The sequence below is a fragment of the Stegastes partitus genome, unplaced genomic scaffold (genome assembly GCF_000690725.1).
Source record: "Stegastes partitus isolate 25-593 unplaced genomic scaffold, Stegastes_partitus-1.0.2 Scaffold483, whole genome shotgun sequence".
Classification (NCBI taxonomy): Eukaryota; Metazoa; Chordata; class Actinopteri; family Pomacentridae; genus Stegastes; species Stegastes partitus.
In genome coordinates, this window is record NW_007578214.1 from 45,916 (window position 1) to 54,680 (window position 8,765).

General features: G+C 37.9%; 1 protein-coding gene across 1 annotated transcript in view; it reads left to right on the forward strand.

The window, feature by feature from the left end:
- LOC103361043 (protein phosphatase 1 regulatory subunit 37) overlaps positions 1–8,765 on the forward strand; it is a 66,085-nt gene that overhangs the window by 3,150 nt on the left and 54,170 nt on the right. The window lies entirely within an intron of this gene.

Below are 8,765 nucleotides of genomic sequence, written 5' to 3' on the forward strand. Positions count from 1 at the left end.
GCTCGCTTCCACCCCAGTTTTCTGGTCTTCTTTCATTGGAAAGCATATCTTGGTTCTGTCTCACAAAGACTCATATTTCCAAATGTGTCTGTTTGGAGCAGCACTGACAAAAGAAATGGACTAAATGGTCACATTAGAAGCTGTTCTTCAGCGGTTTACAATATCACATGATCTTCTTCAACAGATAAATGTTCTCAGCTTGGTCTGGAAACACTTAATTCTTATGCTAAAAAATTTAGCTTCAAATAAAATGTTGTAAATTTACCCTTCAGGACTCCAAATTGCTCCAATTTGTGCCCCCTTGATCCCTTGATGGGGAGTTGCTAAGAGGTTCCGACTAAGATGCAACAATACAGCACACGACAAGAACAAAACAACAAATAAAATCAGTCTGCTTTTGTCAGGCTACTTTAATGAGTGAAATGTTATTGGTCATACAGATCTGACTGTAAATCTGCAAAATACCACCGCGGGAGAAAAGACCTACAGTTTATTCATGTGTAAGTTCCCAGTTCATTTGTATCTTCCAACAATTTGATTCTACTGGACACGACTTTGTCCTTAAACCTGAACCCCCTTTTAAAAGGAGCCTAACTTGAAATATGCTAAATGTCTGACCGCCGACAGAAATAAAGCCTGCAAAGTGAAATATTGCTTTAAAATACTTTTTCTTTTTCCTTCTATGCAACCTCAGCAACTGTGTTCATAAAACAACTGTAATATCACCCAATGATATCATCCAATGATATTACAGGACTCCAGGAAGGATCAATACCAACACTATAACCGAGTGCAATTCAAGCAAACATCTCGTGTTGGAGTTGACTGCAAACTTAAGATTTTATTACAGCAAAGGCACTGTTGTAACAGTACAAGCACACAGATGCATAGAAACATTGACTTTGGAGCATGAACACATACGTATGCAGGCCCAATTTGGCTCAGTATGTATCTACACACACTAATGTCCCTTGCATAATTCAAATGATTTGGTTCAATCAGTCTCTATCAGGCTTGTTGTGGCCGAGCACTAACAGCATCTTCATTCCAAACAAGAGGCTAAGAGCAGGTTAACTGCAAGGCACAGCTGAAGTTAGTACAGTTCCAAATAATTAAATCTGTTCTGTAAACAACATAAACATGTGAAGTGTACAACAGTTAGTTTAGGTTAATATTGAGGAACAGGCAGTTATTATTTAGCAGATATTAATTCTAACAGTATGAAGGAATGGTGATTATCAATTTCTTTTTCTTTCTAATTATCTCTCTCTTTTCTTTTCTTTTTTTCCTCTTTCATTTTCCACAAGCACATTTCCTGGGTTTTATGATGTGTTTTTATGATGTGTGAAGTGTTTCAAGCTCATTTCTAAAACATCTTGTTCTGGGACAAGGCAGGGCATTTTTGTCATTTTTTAAATAGTGACATTAAGCGTCCTCAATTACTGCAATGGCACTTTGGGTATCTAACTTTTTGCCACAGCATTTAATTCAGCAAGTGACTGTCTTTGGTAGGACAGGCAGTACATCCAAGATAACCCTTAGAAAAATCTTGGAACATGAGAAAAAATTCACAGACAAGTAGTGAAAAATCCTGCTGGACAGGAATAAAAACAAAACAAAACAAAACAAAACAAAAAAAAAGTTCAGGAGTTGTTTCTGGTAAAAGAAACAATACTAACATGTGAGGCCAAGGGTATACTTACTTAGAATGACATCGATTTATATTTTTGTTGAATAAATGATTGAAATAGGTGACTTTTCTTCTAGTGGCAGTGTTTAGAACAGGATCAAATGTTTACTGGACTAATTATGAAAACAAGCTATTTCAGCTTATACTTCTGTAACATGATTGCAGGATAAAGGGCTTAACATTGTCTTTCTTGTCCTTGCATCCATTTTCACCGTCCCAGGTGCATTTGCATCCGATCCTTTCCACTCTTTCTGTTGACTTTACATGTAATTGCTTTAAAATTTGCCTGAATGCACCTCTAGAAAACTAAACTTTCTAATTGCCGTTATTGCTTATACTCTGTTTAAATTTAATAAATTGAAAATAATGAAAAACACATCTGCATTTTCAGATGTATTGCTCTCAGAATGTGCCATCATATTTCCCCCATTTCTTCTATCCCATATTTTTGTTCACATGCAGTGTATCACAGTTACATTTGGGCACACGCTCTTCAGCAGGCATTAAAAATATCCTCATTCGTAATGTTGCACACACACACACGTACTCTCTCCATCCAAAAAAAAAAAAAAAAACTCTCACATTCTCTCTTAGCCACACTTGAAATACACAGTCTGCCATTTATAATTCATTTTATGTACACACTTACTTTACTTGGACCAGCCATGTTAAAGCCCCCGCATAAATTTCACTTGAGATCAAGGGGAATTATTTGTGGAAAATTAGAGACTTAGCAGTGCTTACATTAAGCATACAGCCGCCGTATTATCTCCGAGGTGCTAATGAACCCAGTTGCATTGGAAACGAATGTAGGTGGTCTTCCTGAAAGAGTAAAATATGTATGGTTAAGCATTAGCTAAGAGGGGCAATATTTAGACCAAAAGGGCTGCATGTGAATGAATCCATAATAAGACGATGCAAATCGAAAAGACGAACGCCTAAAGAGCAAATTTATTAAATTAGGTCTTTTAAGGCGAGGGGCGATTCCCCTGGAGACCAGCGTTGAAGACTATTTAAAGCCTTTTTTTTATTGCACCCTTGGGGCCCTTTGCACTCCTTTGAAATGTTGTAAGTGGATAAAACAGTATTGCTGTTGGTGACATCTTCATAGGAGTGGTAAACAATAATAGGTTGGAGCCAGTGGGGGTTAAGGCCGTCATGCTTAAACTCTCTGATTTCACTGTGCAAACTGTGATCTGCTCTGTTTCTCCTCCTCATTGGCTCACTCTGTGATTATAAAGGTAATTGAGATGATCAAGCTCCTTCTCTACATGACTGTTTTGGCATGAAGAAAGGGCTTAACTGCACTGATTTAGAGCACGAGAACGAGCACTAAAAAATATTAGGAGCTAATAATACTGGTGGTACATATCCAGGTGCTCACACGGTTACAAAATAGGAACAATCATGCAAATTAGCTATTTATATACACACATGTACAGACACACAGAAACACACCCATATAAATATGCCATGTGTATTCTAGATACAGTCAGGTCACATGATGTTTAACATGGAAAAAAAATCTTTAAATACACAGGAACTGTAATTTATTAAATTAAAGTCTCTCATTTATTGTGAGAATTTTTGATTATAGATTCAAGTGCAGTGTTGTCATTGTAAAGTGTGTCAGCTGTGATTTTCTGCTTTTGGCCATGCTGATGTTGGACATGTTGTATCTCTCTTGAGAGAAAGAAATGTTGACCTCAGGATAAATACCTGCTTAAATAAATAGAGAATTAAAAAAATGAATATATAGAGTACGTGTTCATAAATATACAGATGCACAGACATAAACCTATGCATATGTAGATTTACACATGGACTGGCACAATAGCACACGTCTTTCATCGATGACTGTGGTTGCTTTTTATTGGACCATGCACATACAGCCCAGGACACATGAAGTTAATATGCAACATACTAAGACACTAGAAATGCAGTTGTCAAAAAAGCAAATAACTATCAAGAGCAATTGCCAGCCAACAGAAATGATCCAAGATGACAGACATTTAGTCAAAAGCATCGTTCTTAAATGTTCATAAATAGAGCAGCCACATATAAAACTGACTTCTTCCAACTCACATAGCACACACCAAACAGCCTTTCTTCCTCAGGAAAGGCATTGAGCTTGCCTGTTTATTTAGCTAATGGTGCTGGAGTTGAGCTGTTTGACTTTTGGTTCAGTTCTGTCTCCAAGACTTTGCACTGCAGTTGTTTTTTGTTTTTGTTTTTTTCTTTTTTTTTAATGAACATTTATGTGCTGCAAATTTGGACTCCTTCCAGGAATCATAAGACCATCTTTGATAAACACTTTTCATTGAGTATCACAAGTATGACACCGTAAGACTAAATAATGATTTCACTTTGCTGATCTAGCGATTTAAATATCCCATTTAAAGATCTTTCCAGTGAGCATAGTCATATTCAAGTCTGTTACAAAACCCACCATTCCCAAATTCGTGGCAGACATTTTCCATTTTATGTTCCCACTTATACACAAAACTACTCCAGTAAAACATTCAAATATTCCTGGAGTTTATCAAGCCACAAGTTGCACACACTTAAATCTAAGGAGTATTATAATAACAGAATAAATCAACTATAATTCAATACAATGATGGGAATCAAACTACTACAATATTTGTTATTTAGATAAATGCCATTGGGACAAAGTAAAGTCAAACCTCATGCTCCTCAGGAACTTCTATTCATAGAATCAGTCTAAATACAGTTTTCATAGGAATCTATTTTTTTCTTCTTACTCTGTCACTGCTCATATTATAATGTAATCTACGTCTTTACTCATTTATTAAAAATAATACTCTTCCACAGTCTGAATCAGTGTGAGTTAAACTGACAGACTGACACAAGATTTCTTCGTCTCTAACATGCAAACTTTATTACTGCCTTATTTCAACAACAACAAAAAACATTTTTTCAAACTACGTCCAGGCTTTAAGTGAAGTATTTTCCACCCTCCAAACACAAAAGGATTCTAGATTAAGCGAGCTTTAACTATGAGTTTGTATTCTTTCCATGATGTTTGGAGAGTAAGCTTGGAATTAGTTGCATGTTGGCAAATCTTCTAATGAATAGCTTAGTGGTTGTTTCCCTTGCAGATTATTCAGTTGAGTGGACTGAAGAGAAATCAATTACCACAACTTAACTTTCATTATTTATCCCACAGCTAAGAAAAAAAAAATGACATGACAATGTGCCTCACTTAAATTCAGGGTCAGATTCGATTCCCAGAAATGTTATTTTCCCAGGATAAATCCCTCCGAGGAAGAGGAGGGGAGGGGAGGAGGATGGGGGAGAAAAGAGAGAATCCCTCCAGAAATGAAAAGACAAGAGAAAATCTGTTTTTACAGACCACCGCTGCTTTCTCAGCTCTTTTGATTAGCATTAATGTTGCACTGCGGAAGTCTGCCGGCACAACTGTTATAGCTCCTTCCACACACACACACACACACACACACACAGAGAAAGCTATATCTCTCCCTGCCTGTGTAATTTTAAAGGGAAGGTTTTTTTTTTCTTTTTAAATTAAATGCATGCTGATTGTTATTGCCCCCCCACCCCCGTGTGTGGAATAGTCGGCGGCGAGGTAAATGTCACTAAGTAAGTGCCACACTATTTTCCTTGGTGGTTGTTAGCAGGTTTTGCATGCAAAATAAAAGCAGAGAGAGGTGGAGGGAGGAGGTGGAGGAGTGTTCCCGCATGCGTCTGAATGCACGGGCTTATCAGGAAACAGCAGGGGGACCGGACATATGTCGCTCCTCTCATTACAGGCCAAGAAGCCGATAACGGGGCACTTAGTGGTGCATTTGAAATGGCGCAGAACAGCAGCCGTGGCAATCATGGAGAGAAGAAAAGTGAGGAGTGTAGGTCGGGACGAGGATCACCACGGGACTCGCTGCAAACACACTCCAGTCTGTCATTCACGCACAGACACACACTCACATGCTTTATTTAAAACACACTGACTCCACAGCCTTTTCTGGTGTAGTTTTACACGATTTTTGCTTTAATGTCGTTTGGGAAACAGCATGCATAACTGAAAACGGATAAAACCTCGTCTATGTGTAAAAGAGTCTATTTTACATGCTCTGTGTCTAATTGAATTGGGAGCAGTTGCAGTTAAACTGAATGGCATGTGTGATGCACTATTGGTAGTGCCCTATTAGGGTGAATTGAATTTGCATGGTTGGGTAGCTGCACAGGTAATATGAGTGCTTTTGTAAGTAGGATAATATTACAGGCTTAGACTCACTGGGGAAAGGCTCTGTCAACAAAATGACCACATTTTTAAAACAATCAATCTAATCGCCACGTCTGTCAGCTGCTGCACTTGGAAATGATCTGCTAATTTTAGGATGTAGTGTATTACCCCTCTTTACTCTGCCTTTACTTTTTTTTATTTGTTTGTTTTTTTCCCAGCTATTCTCGTCTGAGATATCTGCGTGCTTCTATCCCAATACAGCAAAAGAGGGTGGGATTCCAGTGGTGGTGCTGTGGATGAGGGTACATTCGGAAAATATACACACATTTGAAAAGATGTGTGCAGCCACTAAGGAGGCCATGTAGCTCAGATGTCAAATTCCTACTAAAGTGACCCAATTTTAAGCAGATCTTTAGTCTTTTCATTGCATTTGTGAAAAATAAGAAAAGCATGGAGCATCATCTGTTTTCCTCAGAAAGTCGTGAGGTTTCTTGTACATGTGAGAGGAGCTGGTACAATTTCCAACTGATGCTTTTAAAATGCATGTACGTCAAACGAGCAACAATTGAGGAGAAAAACATCAGTCCGGCTCCTTCCACCGCTGAAGACCAGATGATAACCTCAGAAAGAGAAGGGAAGTGTAAAAGTGTAGAAGCAGGTTGCATTAAGAGGATTCAATCTTATAATTCTACCAAACTGACAAAGAATGTGTTTGTTAAAGACAGAAACTTGTTTTTATCTGTGAACAAAATGCCTCCTGATCACTTTGTGCTGGTAATGAGACTTTGAAAGAACACTCCAGCAAAGATCCTTCATCATTGATGGGAAGTGCAAACTGTTTCCATTTTCAAATCAATCTGCTGTTCCTGCCATAAACGGGAAGGTGGGATGTCAAAGGGGAAAAAAAGAAAAGAAAAAAGAATTGTTAAAAATAAAAAAAAAAGATTTTAAGCCCAAATCTTTCTAGCATAAAAACACATTTGTACTTGCCACTAACCAAACGTCTGTGAAACATCTTATTGCACAATGACTCCTGATGCAGTGTGAAATTTTCACATGTGAAATGTGTGTCACATGATATGTACGTATGCTTGAGATTTAATAAATGAGGCTTAATTTACCTTCCTTTCTAATGCGACCGGCCGTGTGTATGCACCTGAACCTGCATGTGCATCTGTACATGCATATCTAACTTGTACTCATTTGCCGGACTGAGCTTGTTTATATGTTGTAATGTTATATATCTTAAAATAAACTTAAGCTATATCTTTTTGTTAATTGCCAGAATCTCTTTTAAAATTGACAGGCTGTTTAATAGTCCTTAGATTTCTGTTTTGAGTCTTGCTTTAATTTGTTTTACCTTTAAAGGCTAAACAAAGGTTAAATAAATCAGACGTTTGTGCCAAAGAACAGACGTCAGTGATACCCAACTCCCAGGAACAGTGAGCCGACTGTTTTTGGTGAACATTGCAGTGATGCCGGCTGAAGTGGTGTCCTATTTTAGAATGTACGGCTGGGATTCACAAACAATGCACTTTTTTTTTTTTATTAAAGAGAGACAGACTGGATATTTCAGTGATCGTTTTACAACATATTTCTCATCAGTAGTCTGTAACATGATTAGAATTGTTATTGTCACCCTCACGTTTCTTTTTTTTTTTCTTCTTTCGTTCATCATTCAAAAGACTGAAGCAACCAAACTGATATCATCACATAGTGTGAAACTTGCAGAACTGAATTTGAAATTCAACTGAGAGTTAAATGAACAAAACACCCAAATGCACAGATCAGACTGCTGAAGCACTGAGGCGTTACGACATGCTGTTCACACACACACACACACACACACACACCTCCAACCCAAGCACTTGCCACTTAGTCTTGAATGTGTACAGTATTTTTGACATCAGCCATTTAAGGGGGCAGTATATTTTACACAAAGTGGCATTAATTAAGTCGCTAAACGCGCGCTATCATGTATTTCAAAACTACAGCAGACGAACAAAGGCAGTGACAGTTGGAAATATTGTGGAAGTCAATTATAATTTTATGTACGTTTTTAGATCTCTGTTTTTTTAAATGATAAATGAAGTTACTAATTTTGTCTGTGCTCTTTCTAGACACTGCAGCTTTAATTGCTAATTGTTAACAGCGAATGAATACATTTGCATATTAATTAGCTCCTAATTTACATTTTTAATTTGCTGCCTTCAAAGGGTGTGAGATAAAAGGTCGTGTTATTTTAAATAATTTATCCTTTATTGCAGAAAGATGCTGAAAGGAAAATGTGGGGGTGATTTTTAACCCTGAAGAACTCGTTAAAAATACATATAAATTCAGTTTTTTGTGTGTATCTATATATATATATATATATATATTGTCCGTTAATTAAATGGGCTAAGAAGAAAAATGGTGCACTCCAACAGTTTTTAATACAAAGCCACCCGGAGAGGCAGAGCTGCTCTGGACGGTTGAGTGAAGAATAGTGAATGCACCAGAGATGACTTCTGTGGAAGTCAAGTTTGGAAACCAGATCCCCCCTCTCTGTCTTTTCCTGCTGCCTGTGTGAATGTGTGTGAGAGGGTGTGAGGGAGGGAATGTTTTTCTTTTTATCACTCCATTTTGTCCTCTCTCCCTCCTGACACATCAATTGATTTGGCAGCCGGCGCCTTCGGTTTCCATCTTTCACTATAGAGGCAGCGGCGAGCGGAGAGGGAACGAACAAGTTCAGAAATTCATTAAGATGAAAAACAGCCGCCACTGTATTCCTTGTGAGGAGGAGGAAGTGCAGCACGTGTGTTTCTGTCACTTTCTCCGTGTGTGTGTGTGTGTGTGTGTGTGTGTGTGTGT